At 35.4% G+C, this 18,518-nt stretch overlaps 1 long non-coding RNA gene across 2 annotated transcripts; it reads left to right on the top strand.

Moving 5' to 3' along the window:
- The first annotated feature begins 10,103 nt into the window (after positions 1–10,103).
- Positions 10,104–18,399, top strand: LOC120091615 (uncharacterized). 2 transcript variants are annotated; one of them, XR_016531874.1, is made up of 4 exons: positions 10,104–10,758; positions 11,364–11,511; positions 12,708–17,652; positions 18,267–18,399. It is a non-coding gene; the product is annotated as an uncharacterized LOC120091615 (long non-coding RNA). The 2 variants fall into 2 exon arrangements; XR_005485753.2 differs by lacking the exon at positions 18,267–18,399 and having other exon boundaries at positions 12,708–18,106.
- Positions 18,400–18,518: the final 119 nt, after the last annotated feature.

Here is an 18,518-nt window from a genome sequence, read left to right as displayed (position 1 = left end):
CTTTTTAAAATGACCGATTATTTATAGTGGAATGAATTGTGTGAAACAAATTTCGTGGCAAACGACCTCCATCCTACTACTCTCCAAAAGAGGAGACAAAACAATAAATATGATTTATTGGTCTTGGAGACATGTCTGGTAGAGAACGATGATTCTGCCTGGATTCTCGATTCATGTGCTACCAATCATGTCAGTTCTTTTTACCAAGGATTCAGTTCCTGGCAAACGTTGCCACTGGGAGAGATGATTCTTCGAGTCAGAACTGGTGAGGTTGTTTTAGTTGTTGCTGTAGGCAGGCTGAAGTTATTTGTTGACAAGAAACGTTATCTGTTGCTAGATAATATTTTTGTAGTTCCTCATATTAAGAGGAACTTGATCTCAGTTTCTTGTCTCATTGACCAAAGTTACACTGTCTCTTTTTCTGAGAATAAAGTGTTTATTTTCAAGAATGGAATGGAGATTGGTTATGGTTCAATGGAAAATAACTTATATGTATTAAGGCTGTTAGTCATAAAAAGCCTCGTTTAACACTGAAATGTTCAGTACGGTAACAACAGCTAAAAGACCAAAGGTTTCTCCAAGGGAAAACGCCCATCTTTGGCATCTTAGGTTAGGTCACATCAACCTCAATAGGATTGAGAAGTTGGTGAAAAGTAGACTTCTAAAGAGTTTAGAAGAAAACCCCTTGTCGGTATGTGAATCATGCCTCGAAGGCAAGATGACCAAATGACCGTTTACTGGAAAAGGTTACAAAGCCAAGGAAGCCTTGGAGCTTGTACATTTAGACCTCTGTGGTCAGATGAATGTTAGAACTCAAGGTGGGTATGAATATTTAATCTCTTTCATAGATGATTATTCAAGGTTTGGGTATCTCTTCCTAATGCAACGTAAGTCGGAAGCCTTTGACAAGTTCAAGGCGTATAAGGCTGAAGTTGAAAACTTGTTTGGTAAGAAGATGAAAACGCTACGATTAGATCATGGTGGAGAGTATATGGACCTCAAATTCCAGAACTATATGATAGAACATGGGATTGTGTCCCAACTCTTGGCCCCTGGTACACCTCAGCAGAATGGTGTATCAGAAAGGAGAAACAAAACGTTGTTAGACATGGTTCGATCTATGATGAGTTATGCTCATCTTCCAGACTCGTTTTGGGGTTATGCAGTGCAAACTACATGTTATATCCTGAACAACGTTCTCTCGAAAAGTGTTTCTGAAACACCTTTTGAGTTATGGAGAGACTATAAAGGTAGTTTACACCACTTCAAGATTTGGGGCTGTCTGGCACATATGCTTGTGATAAACGTAAAGAAGTTGGAACCGTGTTCGAAGGTTTGCCTCTTTGTAGGCTACCCCAAGGAAATGAGACGAGGATACTTCTATGATCCGAGTGAGAACAATGTGTTTGTTTCCATTAATGCTATCTTTTTGGAAGAAGACCACATGAGGGATCATAAGCCACGAAGTAAGCTCATTTTACGTGGGATCTCTAGTGAGACTGAGACTGCTGAGGGTTCAACAAGAGTTGTTGAACAGGTCGACAGATCAACAAGAGTTGTTGAGGTTGAAACGTCTAGTCAACCAGCTCAAGAGTTGAGATTGCCTCGATGTAATGGAAGGGTTATGAACCCACCAGATTTCTATATGGGTTTTAATGAAGCCCAAAACGTCATTACGAATGATGGGGTCGAGGATCCGTTGTCTTTTAAGAAAGCAATGGAGGATGTTGACAAAGATGAATGGGTTAAAGCCATGAACTAGGAAATTGAGTCTATGTACTTCAATAACGTCTGGGAGCTTGTTGATCCACCTGATGGGGTAAGATGTATTGGGTGTAAGTGGATCTATAAGCGAAAGAGAGGTGTAGATGGAAAGGTGTAAACCTTTAAAGGGATATATCCAGGTTGAGGGAGTTGATTATGAGGAAACTTTCTCACCTGTTGTCATGCTTAAGTCTATCAGGATTCTCCTGTCCATAGCCACATTTTCTGATTATGAAATATGGAAAATGGACATCATGACTGCATTTCTTAATGGTAATCTTGAGGAGACCATCTATATGACTCAACCAAAGGGGTTCATAGTTCCAGATCAAGAGCAAAGAGTTTCCAAGCTTAATAGGTCCATTTATGGGCTGAAACAAGCATCTCGATCGTGGAACATCAGATTTCACACTGCTGTCAAGTTGTTTGGCTTTGATCAGAATGTTGATGAACCTTGTGTCTCAAGAAGATCATCAACAGCTCAGTAGCTTTTCTGGTACTGTATGTGGATGATATCCTACTCATTGGGAATGATGTAGGATATCTGATTGACATTAAGAGTTAGCTAGCTACCTAGTTCCAAATAAAAGATTTGGGTGAGACACATTATGTTCTAGGGATCCAGATTATTCGGGATCGCAAGAACAAACGGTTAGCCCTGTCTCAGGCATTGTACATTGATCAAATATTGATCAGGTACAAGATGCAGGATTCCAAGAGGGGTTTGTTACCCTTCAGGCATGGAATCGTTCTGTCTAAGGATCAATGTCCTAAGACACCTCAAGAGGTTGAGGAGATGAGACGGATTCCCTATGCTTCTGCTGTAGGAAGCTTGGTGTATGAAATATTGTGTACTCGACCCGACATTTGCTTTGCAGTAGGGATTGTCAGTCGGTATCAGTCCAATCCAGGATTTGATCACTAGACGGCGATCAAGACAATCTTCAAGTATATTCGGAAAACGAGGGACTACATGCTTGTGTATGGAGATAAGGATCTGATCCTTATAGAAAACACAAACTCTGATTTTCAGACCGATAGAGATTCTCGCAAATCGACATTCGGGTCAGTGTTTACTTTGAATGGAGGGGTTGTAGTTTGGCAAAGCATCAAACAAGGATGCATCACAGATTCCACTATGGAAGCCGAATACGTAGTGGCTTGTGAAGTAGCTAAGAAGGCTATTTAGCTGAGGAAGTTCCTTTTAGATTTGAAAGTTGTTCCAAATATGGATCTGCGTATCACTCTTTATTGTGATAACAACAGGCTGTGGCAAATTCGAAGAAACCTTGGAGTCATCGTCGGGGTAAGCACATAGAACGGAAATATCACCTGATCAGGGAGATTGTGCATCGATATGATGTGATAGTCACGAAGATCACATCGGAGCACAACATTGCTGATCCCTTTACAAAGGCCCTCACGACTAAAGTGTTCGAGGGTCACCTGGAGAGTCTGGATTTGCGGGACATGCAACATCTTGTCTAGGGCAAGTGGGAGATGATACTAGGGTATGCCCTAGTTTATTGTATATTGTACATTTTCATATTGTATTGCACATTAGTCTCCCGAGTCATTAGGACAAGTGGGAGATTGTTGGGATTGGTGTCCTAATTCTCCCGGAGTCTCGTTGTTTTGTAAAGATACACATTGTTTATTGAATAAAATAAATGTTATTTAATTTTAGCATTTACTCATATCCAATAAACAAAGCTCCTTGGTTATCTTATGTGAACTTACGCATGTATATGTGATATACAAATGGATCATGCCTAAAGTGATAAGCTAAATAGGTTTGTAGTATAAGGATTAAGGTGGGATACCTAATCCTGGTGACACTACGGATACGGCCCACTTTGTAGAGGTTTGCAAGTGTTGTAAACTACTACAGATGGTAGATCCTGACTATTCATATTGAGACGTGCGAGCGGGGGTGTCCTATACAAAGAGTTTGTATAAGACCTAGACCACGAGATGACTAGACTTTTGTATATAACGCCATTGATACTAGAGACTTACATCTCACCTAAACAACCATAGCTGACACGACCTCAATCTTAAGTGTTTTGGGAACTCCTGCCTTTGAGGACGGTCCTTTGATTAGTATGGGTGAGAGTGGCCAAGTTGCCAACTCAACATGCTTACCTTTTTGGGGACTTGTCTGATCTGGGACCTGGAAACTCAATCTACAAGATGGAATTCACTTCTTTCCGAAGTAGGGATAAGTAGAGAGATTGCTCCCTTAAAGGCTGATTCTAGGGCTTGAACATAGTGGTCACAGCTTCTCTTTCGAAGAGAAGACTCAGTCATAGTGGGACTACAACTTATGTTCATTAGAAGAATTAGTGGTACTTAAGGAGACAGATGTAACTACAGGGGCATAACGGTTATTGGCCCAGCTAAACTTATGAGCAATCTGTGAAAGGTTGTCGCACTGTTGATTGGTTAGGATGGACACATAATATAGCTGTGGTAAGGAAAGTTCAGGTGTCAGTCTTTAGTGGAGTTCCTGGCAATTAACGGATGGTGGATCTCATAACTAAAGAGTTTAGTTAGTTATTCACGTATCGTTAGAGCTTCGAGCTACAGGTCCATAAGGTCCCCTTGGTAGCTCAATGGATTCAGTTGAGGATAAGTTCTTGGTATTAATTTGAAATGTTCAAATTGACAAGAGGTATTTTGATTATATATGATATAATCGGTATGATGTATGAGATACATCTAGTGGAGGATTGATGTAAATGAGATTTACATTAAGTAACATGAAATAGAAAAAGAACTATGGTTTAAATGTTTCACGAGATGAAATATTAAAACTATAGGTTATAAATATAGTATGATAAGTTGGTTATCATTTATATTTATAATAATATTAATTATTGGATAATTAATTCTTTTTCTTCAAATAACCAAATGAGTGGGTGGTTATTGGATTCATTGTAAACGTGAGTTTAAAAGGAAAATGGTTTTCCTATTTTCAAAAAGATGATTTACAAACTATTGAAAATTTTTTTGTAAAAAAGTTTTTTGTTTTCTCTTTCACACAAAAGAAACTCATGTAGTCGTCAAGTAAATACAGATTTACTAAATGACGACTGCGAGCTAAACGATCGTGCAGTACTTACCAAATGATCGCATAGTTTTGCTAGACGACACTATAAGAAATCTAACTTCTCCCGGCGTCACATTTCGTTGGGAAAGTGTGGAAAATTCGTTGGGAGAGCCTCTCCTAACGCATAAACAGTCGTCGGGAGTTTGGTCGGGAGAAACCTTTCAGGAGAGGATCTCCCGACGCACTATTAAACGGCGTTGGGAGTTATGGAGGAACTCCCGACGCACATGTAGTGCATCGGGAGTTCTCCTAACTCCCGATGCCCAGACGGTGTTGGGAGTTCCCCCATAACCCCCGACGCTGTATGTGCGTTGGGAGTTTTACAATAACTCCCAACGTCGTTTTAAAGTGCGTCGGGAGATCCTATATGCGTGGGGAGTATTAAAATTTAATATTCGTTTGTAATTTTTTAAAATTTGATCTGAAAACTTGTAAAACATATTAAACCAAATAAAGATTCACATAACTAAAAAACGAAAATGAAGTTACCATATGCAGGAAAGTCATTAATCGTCCATAATAAGGTAGCATATAGTTGAAAAAACTCACCAGCAACAGAATCATAAGTTTGCACAACAATTGTCCACAAGTCTTTCAACTCTTCAATCAACGGTTGCAAGTAAACATTAATTTCCTTTCCAGGAGATTTTGGACCAGGTATGAGCAAAGACATGAAGAAGTTTATTTCCTTCATGCATTTCCAATGGGGCAAATTATAAGAAATTATCACCACATGCCACATACTATAAGAAGTGCTCATATTTTCAAACAGATTGAAGCTATCTGAAGCTAATCCCAAACGAACATTTCGAGGATCTAAAGCGAAATGAGGGAATTCACGATCAAAATGTATCCACCCCTCTACATCAGATGGATGTCGTAATACATCCTCCGTTTCTCGTAATACATCCTCCGTTTCAACTCTCTTATCTTTATGTCATCTCATGTCAGAAGCGCCTTCTTTTGATGCAAACAATCATTTTAATCTCGTATCAATGGAAAATGACACAATACCTTATGTGGTATTTTTTTACCCTTGCCATCATTAACTTTGTACCGAGACTCACTACAAACAGGGCATTGTTGTAAATCTGCAAACTCTTTCCAATACAATACACAATCATATTTGCACGCATGAATAGACTCATAACCTAGGCCTAAATCACACAATTTTCGCTTAGCTTCATAAAAGGAAGTAGGTATAGAGGTGCCAGCTGGAAACGCTGCTTTTAACAATTCCAGCAACATGTCAAACGATTTGTTACTCCAGCCCTACAGAACCTTGATATGCATCAACTTCACTAAAAAGTTCAAGGACGAAAATTGCGACACCCAGGGTATAATTCATTACGGGCTTCGGTCATTAAATCCTCGAATAAGTTCGTGGTATCTCTTTCTTGACCATTAAAGGGAATTTCATTCTCTATCCTTCATTTTGCATTTTCGTTTTCAATTGGAACTTGTAAATTGTTTATAAGATTCAACATCTCATTTTCTTCGACAGCATTACTCTCTATACTGTCTACTTCAACATCCTATATTGAATGACTTGTATGACTTCTAGATAAGTTTACTGGCTCTCCATGATATATCCATTCACAATATGAGGGAGATATTCCATATGTTAAAAGATGTCGTTCCACAATATCTATCTTTTCTCAAATTGAATTCATACAATTCTTGCATGGACATCTTATTCGTCCGGAATCATTAACATGAAACCTTGCCATATCTAAGAATTGTGATACTCTTTCTCTATAATCCACTGATAACTTATTCCTTAGTTTAATCCATTCTTTATTCATCCTTAAAAATAAATATTTTTTGACCAACGTATAATCCAAAACAAAACCTGGATTAGAGGACAAAGTACAAAGTATTATTAAGCATTGAGTTCCATAATTTTCATTTTTTAAAGCAAAATAAACACATAGGTCCCTAGACCGTTTAAATTGTCTTAACAACTTTCAAATGTTTTATTTAATACGTCTCCAAGCTTTCAATTTTGTGTCTAATATAGGCTTTTCATCTATTCAACATCTTCTAACGTTTACAAGCCTATTGGACACAAAATTTAAAGTTAAATTTTCTATTAGACACAAAATTTAGTTTTATGTCTAGTAGATTCTTTAAACTTTTTTAAAATATTAAATGCGTTAAGTACCAAATTGGAGGTTTAAAGATTTATTTTATCTTTTTTAGATTAATATAGGCCTTTCATTTATTCAACATCTTCGAAATGTTAAATCATGCATGCTTAGGCTCCAAATAACCAACATCATATGACATGTTCGTTATAAAATTACTCTTAACAATTTAAGAGAATTGTAAAACAAATATATTCTGCAAAATTGACGAGATATTGAATATTAATGGGCATGATTTGTACAAAAAAATTTCAGAGAAGATTTTAATGGGCATGATTTTAATGGACATGATTTGTACAACGATTTCAGAGAATTACCAAAGGCGAATACAATATTGAAACACATTTTAATGGGCATGATTTGTACAACAATTTCAGAGAATTAACAAAAGCAAGTACAATATTGAAACACATTTTAATGGGCATTTCACATATGATTTAAATAAATATACAAGATAAAATATAATGAGAAAATTACTGGCGAGGAGACGACGGCAGCGGCGGGCAGTTGATTGCAGCTGCTGACCGAAGGGAGGAGCGGCGGCGGCAGACGAAAAATGGGGGGAAAATGGGAGAAAAATGGGAAAGGGAGGGAAAGGAGTTGGTGGAAAAACACTTTTTATATTATAAAGGGAGAAATGGGAGAAATATGGGATGGGGAAAATGGAAGAAAAATTAGATGGGAAAAATGGAGAAAATGGGAGGTAAAGTGTAAAAGGATGGGAAAATGGGGAGAGAGAGGGAAAAATTTGAGAGGGAGAGGAAGAAAATGGGGGCGGCGCCAGTTGGGAGGGGGGGGGGGGGGTTGGGGTTAGGGTTTTATGAAAATGGGGGAAAATTGGGGTTAGGGTTTTATGAAAATGGGGGAAAAAATTGGGGAGTGGGGAAGAAGAAGGGGTCTGGTTTAAACCAAACCCCTCTCCCGACGTCGCTCGACGGGAGTCGGAAGATCCGTCGGGAGTTCCCGGGAACTCTCGACGAGTCTTTATGGCATTGGGAGTTCAACATGAACTCCCGACGGGCATTTACTCTTCCGATACTCTATTTAGGCGTCGGGAGAACTCCTTTTTCTTGTAGTGCGATCGCTTGTTCAAAGTAAACGGTCGTGTTGTATCTGTAGTGCAACAGACCGAGCTAAACGATGAGCTAAACGATTGCATAGCTTTTGCTAGACGATCGCTTAGCTTTATCTAAATGATTAGGCATCGACCTATAGATAGGTCTTCGTCATCTCCCACTTGCCCAGTCGCGTACACGATCGGTGTTTTCCTCCTTCGTCTGCCTCATACCAAGTCCGAACAGAGCCCACCCTCTAGATTCTCATACCAAGAATACAGGGGTAAGCCTGTTGGTGGTGTCAGACTCAACTCGATACCGTCGAGATTTTCTGAAGGTCGTTCGTACTGTTGGTAAGGAGTTTGTGGCCGAGGTGATCGTTGAGGACTAGCGCGAAGTGTTCGTACTGTGTTGCGGTCGTGTAGATTGAGCATTCGAGGTTACTGTTGTTTGAGCGGTCGTGCACAAAGGAGCGTGGAGATGCATCTGCCATTGTTCGTACAGTTTTCCCTTTGTGCATTTGTAGTGTTTTTCATGTTGTAATTTCTGTATTAATTGTATAACCGCTTGTTTGAAGTCGATTGTAAATGTATTGTTCATTCATGATTGTGATTTGGAATAATCTTGTTTCTGCTGCTCATGAAAATCTCGAATCCGATTTCTTTCACACTTAAGGCATGATCCACTTGTATATCACATATACATGCTTAAGTTGACATAAGATAACCAAGGAGCTTTGTTTATTTAATATGAATAAATGCCAAAATTAAATAACACTTATTTTATTCATTAAACAATGTATATCTTTACAAAACAACGAGACTCCGGGAGAATTAGGACACCAATCCCAACAGTCCTCTCCCTCAACATTTGAGTTTTTTCCAATAACCCTCAGTACGCTAAGTATGGAAGAAGGACAAACTTTACATGTCCATCCAAATGTCCATGACCAGTATATGATACACTTTATAGAGGAAAGTCAACCATCAAGTGTAAGAGGGCGTGGCAATCATGGACACTATGTGACTCAACATGATCGATCTAAGCATAATAGAAGATCTTCTTCCAGTCGTGAATAAAGAACATTGTACATATGATTAAATTTATTAATGAAATTCAATTACGAAAATGCACTTGCAGTCTACAACATATCCTAAAGAACCTTGAATATTATTTACAATAGTTGAAAGTTAATATCTATGTTTTTGCATAAATTTCTAACAACTTTAAACAAAACAATAATATGAAATTAAAAATTAATATTGAGTATATCAAATCAATCATAGAAATTTCTTAATCTCAAAATAACATTATTGTTTATATTGTTAAAAAAACTAGTAATACTACTATCAAAAAAAAAAAAATGAGAGTAGTGAGATAGTTGATTTTAGGTAACAATGATTTAGAATTAAACAAATGAGATATTATTAACTGTAAAAAAATAGTAACGAAAGAGTTGGGTTTTGGGTTGTTAAAAGAATGATAAAAATAAAAGCAAAAATATTTTATTATTTTATTAATTAAAAAGTTGGATTTCAGATTATTTTATTATTATTTTTTTTAGGAATGCGTCTTCAGATTATTTTATTATTATTTTTTTTAGGAATGCGTCTCTTGAAGAGATGCAATCGCCAATATTTTGTCCGCATTCGGATGGGGACAAAAAAAGAACCCCTTCCACCTAAATAACTTCAAAATACTCCATTTTTCCTAATTAAATTTCAAAAGCACCCCCAAATCTAAATAACCCCAGATTTGGTCCGTATTTGGATTGATCATCACATCGACCTAGTAGGCTTATGATGGATATATGTAAATGTATAGGTTTTCATGTGGGCAATTGCAAGAATGACAAAAAGTTACTATAAAATGGTAAATTTAGCAACAATTTTTTTGAAATTTACAAATATAGTGAAAAAAAGTACTAGATTTGATTTACGTTTTTTATTATTCCATTTTTACCCTTTTTAGTGCATCATCTGCATAACAATAGTATATATATTTGATATACTTTATGTTTGGTCTATTAATTAGTTTATATATTTTATATGTGGTGTATCAATCAACTGATTTATTTTCACTACAAGAAATTTGAGTTTTTATGTCGGTTGAAAAACTAAATATGGATGTACAATGTCGGTTTCTTAACAAAAAAAAAAAAAAAAAGAAAAGAAAAAATGGGTCTTTAATATTGGTTTTAAACTGACATTGTAGGTGTGGGTTTAGACGATCTATGTTCCTGTTCATCAGATTTGTCGTGGGTTTAGATCTGTTCGTTCCCCATGTGTTTCGTCACTCTAGCTCCCCGTGCATTCCACCGTTTGCTCCACCACTCAAATCTGTTCTCGATCTGCCATTCTTCAAGGTCTATCAGCTCATTTCACACGCCATTCACCAGATCATGCCAAGGGTTCCGCCGAGCTCCATCGTTCTTCCAATTTCGACCACTGCTCAGATCTATCCACGATCTATTTGATCTTCGAAGAACAAAACCAGCTTCATCCTTTGCCTCAATAACAACAACAAGAAGAAACTCAATAATGTTTGAAGAATAAACCCTAACATCCATTTAATTTCTATACCAAAATGTCGTGGCAAACATATGTTAATGATCATTTGATGTGCAACATTGATGGCCAAGGCCAGCTCGGATGGTCTTCAAGGACACAGAGAATGGGAGGTTTGCATTTCAATTTTAGTGTTTTCTTCTTCAGTTTCGTCTTTCGATTCTATAAAAAAAAATTTGTTTGAACTCAACTATATGCATTTTAATCATACAATTCTTTTATTTGTTGGTTGAGAGAGGAAGGCTCAGTGAGGAGAGAAACTAAAGAAAACATTTGCCTCTAGTGCTCATCTTTTTCTTTCTTCTCTCAAATCCTAAACATGATCAACATAGGGATTTTTAGATAATTTAAAAATTAACTGTGTAAAATGATAGGCACATAAAGAGGCGTTAGAGGGCATTCTATATCATTTAACTTTATCTTTATTACTTTAATGTCATTTGATTTGAAGAAAATATCATTGAAAAAATCAAGAATGGAGGATTTGGTGGCAGACACTTAGAGATAGTCCAAAGATAAGAATGGAAACGACTGGTCAGTTGGGAAATTAATTAAAGTAATGAATAGTAACTCAACTCTTGATTTTTCAAAAGGGTCTATAAATTTGGGATCAAATGATTGATTTTAATATATTTTATTGTAAAAGAAGATATTTTAGTAATGAATATGTAGAATGGATAGGTATTTAATAGCTGAAATCTCCATGAATGTATTGCAGGCTGAGGTTAGCTTTCTCGGAGAGCTTTTACCATCCCAATCTTGTTAAACTTATTGGATACTGTATTGAAGATTATCAAAGGCTTCTTGTATATGAATTTATTACGCGCGATAGTCTTGAAAACCATCTTTCTTGGAGGCACCATATGGTATTCAGAAAACATTATCTCTAATAATATTGTTTTCTCTCTATCCTATGGACGTAGCTAACACACCGTTAGTGAACTACGTATATTAGTGTGTCGATTCTTTTACATTCTTTTATGTTTTTTGATTGATGTGAAGATGTTGCCTGGACATTTTTATTGGAACAACAACAATGTTTTTCTACTTTACCTACATTATTATTTTTTTTTTTTTGAGAAATTACAAAATAGACTTTTATCTTCATTTCATTGTTCTTTTTTCCTGTTCACTCCTCTTTAGTGTGGATTTTTGTACAAATGGCAGTTGAGAGCTATCACAATCTCATCAAATATATACCTTTCGAGAGAAGATTGCGGAATTTAACCCCCCTTTCCAACTCTGTCACCATCATTATGTTTTTTCCCCTCTTTTTTCTGTTCTCTCTTCTTGTGATTAGATTAAGAAGTGAACCCACAGAAACTAAGATACATGACATGAGAGGGTAAGGGAAGGTAATTGTGTATTTTACATAAAGAGGTCAGTAAGTCAAGTTGTGCAGTGATGAAATGCAATTAGGATTAATCTTGTGGTGTTGCATTTATTTCTGGTTTTTAGTTGTTATTTTGTTAATAGTTGCTTACTCGTGATTTTGTTAGGGACGACCTTCAAATTGAGTGATTTTAGAGGGAAAAAAAACTTTACTAAGCACTTATATTGAAAATGCTTAGTGATATATCTATTTAATATTTAATTTTATGTTATAAGAATTATTAAAACACTCTTCTGATACTTTATCAAAACACACGTTTGAGTGCCCTTTACTTTTTCTAACAGCACTAATAAATCACTTCTGAAAGTAGTCTATAAATAATGGATTATCTATGGTATTCTTACTGCATTTTGAATAAACAATAAAGAGTCAAAGACTGTTGTTGCACATGTTAAATATATGTAGAGATTATTTATTTAAATGCTAGATTGGATCGTGTAGGCATGTTTGATGACCACAGTACTATATTACGTTTATAAATTATAGCAATAGTAAGAACCAACACTACTAGAATCAATGAAATATCAATAGCAATACTTAGAACCAACACTACTAGAATCTGGAATGGATTTAAGAACGTTCATTCCTCATGTTCATCGTTAGAAGCAGACAACAAATGTCATTTTTCTTAGCTTGCTATCTTCTTGTTTCTTTTTCTTGTGCTTGCAGTGGCAGCCTAGGTACCATTGCTAACCTCTATTTTTTAGAGTTGGAGCTGGGGTTCCTTCTTTTGTGGGTAAGGTTCTTTAATATGTCCTTGTATATTCTTTCATTTCTTTTACTTAATACAAATTTTTTAAAAATTTATGTTGTAAATCATTTAGGTGGTTGCTTTGCTGTGTCTTTGTATATTCTTTCATTTTTTTAATCATTTATGGCGGTTGCTTTGCTTTGTTTCCCAAAAACCATGATGAGATAGATCTTGAGTTCTTAGAGAAAACTCGAGACAGATTTGAGGGTTCTGACCAATATTTATGGGAATGAAGTACACAACATTTTCGGTAAGTTTTATGTTTTAAACTTTGTCTATAAAATCAATTAAGGCACTGCATATTACTTTACAAACCTTGGAAAATCCCTTATTTGTAGTTTGAAACTAATTAGGAGTATTCAAGTTAATTTCTAAGACAATTTTGAATTCTATCATCATTCTTAAGATTCTAGTTTAAATTTTATGATATACTGCAATAATTTTAACTGAAAAGAGAAAGAATGAGGGAACAAATTCTATCAATATTTGAATTCTCCTTTAAAATTTAGCTCTTATGACATTTATGTTGATTTTGTGGTTCGTTCTGTTTAGAAGAGTAAGATTTTGAAGTTCTTGGGATTTATATTGAACCCTCTCTCATAAATCATGGAAGCTACAACTATAATGGCTATTACCCTAGCTAATAGAGGAGTGAGTTTTTTTTTTTTTTTTTTTTTTTTTTTTTTTTTTTTTTTTTTTTTGTCTCTTATCAAAGAAAAAAATCAACCTTTGTTCTATTCATTTATAATAAGTACAAAAATATTTATGCTAACTTATGTTTCTCACTTCCCTTTTCCATGAAGATGAAATTTTACAATATATCAGTTAATGAAAACATCACGTTGAATAATCTAAATTTTTGTATTGATGTTTAATTTTTAACTGCAGTTTTCTATAAGCTAAGGCATGTTTTTTTTTTTGTCTCAAGTAAAACTCTAGATTGGTAGAATTTTGTTGGTATGATGAGATTCAATTGTACGATTATTTTAGTTTTTTTCTTGTTTTTCTATGTATTTATATGGCCCTCCAAAGTAGACAACCAACTCTCTGATCTTTATGCTTTTGAATTTTATATATATACTAGTCAACGTAACTTGTTGATAGATTACTTGATTGTATAACTTCTCACTCTTTTTGTTGTGTATTAGTTAATTTTTGTATTTGCTTAAAGTTGAGTTGTATATATAATGGCAATTAAGATTTTATTTTGTGCATATACAAATAAAAGAAAAATATTATTGATTTGCATGTAGGTAAGCAAAAAAAAAAAAAAAAAAAAAAAAGTGTATATGTACTTTTATTTTTTCAATAACAAAACCATGATTGACATTTAATAACAGACAGTTATTGATAAAAAGTAGGTGAAAACCAACATTAAAGATGATGTTCAACCGACATTGAAGATAGTATTCAATATCGGTTGAAAACTAATATTGAAGGTAATTGACATTGAAATCTTGGACATCTATAATGTTGGTTTTAAACCGACATTAAAGACAACCGACATTGAAGACTTTTTATAACATGATCTTCAATGTCGGTTTTCAATCGACATTGTATCCTTATAATATCAGTTTTAAACTGACATTAAGGCCCAATTTTGTAGTAGTATTTATATTTAGTATATGTATTAGTTATATAATTCATATGCCAAATTTACCAATCAATAAGTGCTCATGGCCTTCTTATAATTCATGGACGTAATTTGAATCTTTATTCCTTTGTTCTAGAGTATTAATTTTCTAGTATGTCTGAAGGAATCGAATTTCTTTGCAGAAGCGTGTGATTGTTTTGCCTCAATTTTATTATAGGGATTAAATTATAAAATTTAAGAAAAAACAGTAAATTAAGCATGCTTCTATGTGAGATTGATAAGGGACAATAGCAAATAAACTTTTGAAGAAAAATATTCAATGTCTTCTCCCGATCTTCTAAAAAATATAGCACGTACCAAAACCCTGGAGACCACAAAAAAGTCTTCTATGTTATTCTCTTAGACAAGGATAGATTTGGGATCCTTTTGGATGGGAAATGAATAGATTAGGAGAGGCTCAGTTTATTCTTGGGATTAAGATCTTTAGGGATCAAACAAACAAATTACTAGCACTGTCTCAAGCATCGTACATTGACAAGATGTTGATCAAGTACTCGATGCAGGACTCCAAGATGGGCCTATTGCCTTTTTGGCATGGAGTTACATTGTCTAAGGAACAGTGTCCGAAGACACCTCAAGAGGTCGAAAAAATGAGACGGGTCCTTTATGCATCTGTTGTAGGCAGTTTGATGTACGCGATGTTATGGGGATAGTCAATAGATATCAGTCTAATCTAGTACAGGGTCACTAGACAGGCTTCAAGAACATCCTCAAGTATCTTTGGAGAACGAGGGACTACATGCTTGTGTATGATTGTATGAATTTGATCCTTATAGGATATACGAATTATGATTTTTATACTGGTAAGGATTCTAGGAAATCCACCTCTGGATCATTGTTCACTTTTAACGGAGGGGTTGTAGTATGACGAAGTGCCAAGTAGGGGTGCATCCCTGACTTCACCATGGAGGTCGAGTATGTAATGGCTTGTAAAGCTGCTAAGGAGGCCATTTGGCTCAGAAAGTTTATGACTGATTTGGAAATGTTCTAGACATGTCTAGGCCTATCACCCTTTATTGTGATAATAATGGTACTTTGGTGAATTCCTTTGAGCCTCGGAGTCATAAATGCGACAAACACATTAAGTTGAAATACCATCTCATCTGAGAGATTGTGCATCGAGGGGACGTGATTATCACGAAGATAGCTTCAGAGCACAACGTTGTTGATCTGTTTATGAAGGCCCTCGTGACTATAGTGTTTGAAGGTCACCTGTAGAGTATGGGTCTATGGGACAGACCACGGTTGGACGAGGGCAAGTGGGAGTTCTTGTACTAGGCGTTTGTGCCCTAGTTTATTATTTTGTGTACTTGTAATTAGATTATCTTGTACATCCCACTAGCTTTAGGACAAGTGGGAGATTGTTGGGGTTGATGTCCTAAATCTCGTAGAGTTCTGTAGTTTGTAAACACTAGTATGAACAAACATTTTGTGATTTATAATATATGATAATTTATTCACTTCAGTCTATGAAATATGTGATATTTTAGTTGCATTAACCATAAACCAATAAACTAAGATCCATGGTTATCGTTGTAACTTAAGCATGTATGTGGAGACATATAAGTGGATCGTGCTTTAAGTGATAACCTAAATGATTTGTAGTATATGGATAAAGGAGGGATACCTTATCCTGGTGACACTACGAGTGTGGCCCATTTTGTAGGTGTTATTTGTAAAGTGCTACAAATGATCTGATCCTAATCATTTATGTATTAGACATGCAAGCGGGGATACTCTGTACAAAGGAGTTTGTATATGATCGGACCACGAATGTTTAGTCTCGTTATGCAACGCCATTCATAATTGAGATTTTCATTTCACTAGGATAACCATAGGTAACATGACCTTAATCCTGAGTGAGTTGTGAACATCTGCCTATGAGGGCGGTCCTTTGATTTGCATGGGTGAAAGTGGGCAGATCGCCAAGTTAACAAGCCTATCATTTTAGGGATTCGTCTGATTGGGGAACTAGGAACTCAGCTACACAATATGGAATTCACTCCTTCTCCAAAGCAGGGGTAAGTAGATAAATTGCTCCCTTAAAGGTTGATTTTGGGGCTTGAACAATTTGGTGCCACACCTCTTCTTGGCCCGAGAAGGGTTTAGTCATAGTAGGACTATGATCTATTGTTCATTAGAGGAATCAATCGTACTTAAGGAGTTAGATGTAACCATAGGGGCAAAATGGTATATTGGCCCAACTATACTTACGAGCAATTTGTGAAGGGTCATCGTACTATTGATCGGTTATATCCAATGGACACAGAAATATATCTGTAGTATGAAGAGTGTAGCTGTCAGTCTTTAGTGGAGTGCCCAACAGTTAACGAATGGTGGATATCGTGATTAAAGAGTTTAGATAGTTATTCACGTACCGTTGGAGCTTTAAGCTACATATCCATAAGGTCCCCTTAGTAGCTCAATGGATTTAAGTTGAGAATCAGTTTTTGGGTTAATTTGAAATGTTCAAATTAACAAGAGGGAATTTGATTATATATGATACAATTAAATTGATTCAATTATATATGATATAATTGATATGATATATTTGATACATTATTTGATTGGAGGAATTAATATAAATATGATTTATATTAAATGTTATATAAAGAAAAAAACTATGGGGTATATGTTTCATATGGTGCAATATTAAAACTATAGGTTCTAAATATAATATGATAAGTTAGTTATTGTATTTATTTATAATTTATTAATTATGTGATAATTGATAATTCTTTTTCTCAATAACCGACCTTAGTGAGTGGTTTTAAACGGTTTGTGGCAATTGTGGGATAAAGATGAAAAATAGTTTTTCTATTCATTCTACGCGCAACGAGTTATCAGATAATTAATCGAGAGACTAAATGATAGAATCGAGTTCACTATACGATAGTACTCGTTTACTACACCATCGAATGGCGAGTCTATGTGATAGACTTCCGTTTGCCATACGATCCTTCTGTCCAATACTAGATCGTCTCCTCCTCCTCCATTCCTCCTTCCCTCAATCCAAAATCATACCGAGCCCACAACACTTGGATTCTCACACCGAGAATACCAAAATAATCTTGTGGTGGTGTCTATCTGTTCGAGGATCGAGTTTTACTCGCTGTGATCAAGGAATTTCCAGTTGCTCGTTGCATTCGTGCTGTTCGTTGCGTTCGTGACTGATCGAGGGAAATGCGTGAAGAAAGAGTTCTTCAAAGGTATTGTTTCCTCGATCCCTTGTATTTAATTTAAGAAGTATGCTGTAATTTATTTTTAATGCATAATCGTTTCTGTTTAATTGTAAATGTTTGAATTCTTTCACAATGGAGTTTGGAACGATCCGCTTCCGCCCACAGATGCTCTAGTTTTAGAGTTCCTTCACATAACTTATTCAGGATTGAGATGGAGTTACATGGTTATCGTTTAAAATATTAATCTCTTTAGTTAACGGTATTACAAAGAGAGATTATATATTTCGTAGTCCGGTCTTACACAAACTCATTGAATAGGATACTCCTATTTACATGTCTCCACATGAATGATTTGGATCAAATCGTTTGTAACATTTATAACATTTGTAATACATACAAAGTGGGTCACATCTATTGTATTACCAGGATAAGGCACCCAACCTTTTTTATATACTATAAACTTTTTAGGTTATTTCCTGAATGCGATCCGCTTGTATTTTAACCACATATCATTCAAGTTATATTAAATATCCTTGAATCTTAGTTTATTGAACTTGGATTATGCATGAAAATAAATAACACTTTATTTATTAGTAGATAAATGACATTTTATTTATTCAATAATTTGTCTACATTTACAGACGACAATATTTGTAGGACATAAATCTCAACAACGTCATCATCCAATTACAACGGTTCAATTTGTCATGCTATTTGGAATAACATATGTTGATAAACTCTTGATACACTAATGTTACACTTGAAAGTAAATTTCGAATGACTGGTTATTTACAATTGATATACTATAATAAATATACTTTTAAGAGACAGTGATATATTAATGATACAACAATGTCATGCTTGAGATGATTTTTGAATTGATGTTGATTTAC

Source organism: Benincasa hispida, chromosome 9 (genome assembly GCF_027475165.1).
Source record: "Benincasa hispida cultivar pf3 chromosome 9, pf3_genome.v1.1, whole genome shotgun sequence".
In the NCBI taxonomy this organism is placed as follows: domain Eukaryota; kingdom Viridiplantae; phylum Streptophyta; class Magnoliopsida; order Cucurbitales; family Cucurbitaceae; genus Benincasa; species Benincasa hispida.
The sequence above is the reverse complement of the archived record's forward strand: the minus strand, read 5'-3'. Positions and strand labels throughout refer to the sequence as shown.